Source organism: Solanum tuberosum, unplaced genomic scaffold, assembly GCF_000226075.1.
Source record: "Solanum tuberosum cultivar DM 1-3 516 R44 unplaced genomic scaffold, SolTub_3.0 scf00707, whole genome shotgun sequence".
In the NCBI taxonomy this organism is placed as follows: domain Eukaryota; kingdom Viridiplantae; phylum Streptophyta; class Magnoliopsida; order Solanales; family Solanaceae; genus Solanum; species Solanum tuberosum.
In genome coordinates this window covers 83,369-84,696 of record NW_006239646.1, presented here as the reverse complement: position 1 = coordinate 84,696, position 1,328 = coordinate 83,369, and positions in this window count along the sequence as shown.

Sequence of the window (1,328 nt, the reverse complement as noted above, 5' to 3'; positions counted from 1 at the left end):
TGTCCCTAATTACTTGTCCACTTTTCCTATTTTAGTTGTCCCTAATTATTTGTCCATTTTGGCAAATCAAGAAAGAACAAATTTTTTTAACCTATTATACCCTCAATTTATTATTTTGAAAAAAGGTAGAACTTCTTGAAAATCTTAAATTTTTAATTCGTTCACTTCATAATTAATAGGGGTAAAATGGTAAATTCGCTATGTCAATAATTGTTTTCTTAATAGGTGTGTTAATTCAAAAGTGGACAAATAATTAGGGACAGAAGGAGGAAAAATTTTACTATGGTAGAGGCCCAACCAACAAAAATTGGAAGAGGCTCCACCCATTTTTTGACATGTGGATCATGGGCCCAAACTTTTCTTTTTAGAGAAAATTAGCAATTAAGTCATAATACCTAACATAATTAGTCAAAATAACAACACTTTAAAATGGCAGAATGACAATATTTTTATAAAATAATAGGTATTCAGATTTTAGTATTTAAAATTAATTTTATTTATGGAAAAAGTCCTATATTGGACCAAATTATATACCAATAACCGTTTAAAGAAAAAAAAATTAAACCAATACACATTTATCTTTTTTCAACTCCATTCACCTTTCTTCCCCACTTTTCATGTTTCTTCCCCCACCTTTCACGTTTCAAGTTTATCTTTCTTCAAGGTGCTAAATTGTTGTTCATCAAGAAATCTTCTTTATTGTTAAATGAAATCTATTTATTAATTCAACCAGATTTCTCGATTGGCAAAGTAATTTCCATTATCCATTTTGATTTATTTTGATTTGATGTTTAAATCACCGATTCTATATATTACGAATTTTCAGTCGAATTTTTTAATTTTTATGTGATTTTGTTTAGTTATTCATCAAATAGTTATGATTTTCAAATTTTTCAAATTTTTTTGTGATTTTCTTTTAATTTTTCAGATTTTGGAGAATCTAGAAATTCATATGTATGTTTATTTTGTTTGATATTTAATACATTCTAATTTTTGATAATTTTGAAATTTAAATTATCAAAAATTTTGTTTTCATATTTGAGATTTAGTAGATTGTAGTAACTACATTAGCACACATACATCATATATTGTTTGATTTTTTTATACATTCATATTTAATAATTTCGAATTTTGCTTATAGGGTTACTAATGCACAAGTGAATACGGATTCAGATTCGATTTTGATGGAAAAAAATCGGAAAAAAGAACATAGTATATAAAGAAGAAGAAGAAGAAGAAAGACAAAGTCAAATACGAAGGTTACAAAATTGTATTCATACCACAATTGTATTCATATTAATTTTTGTTTGTCAATTGTTTTTCTTTTA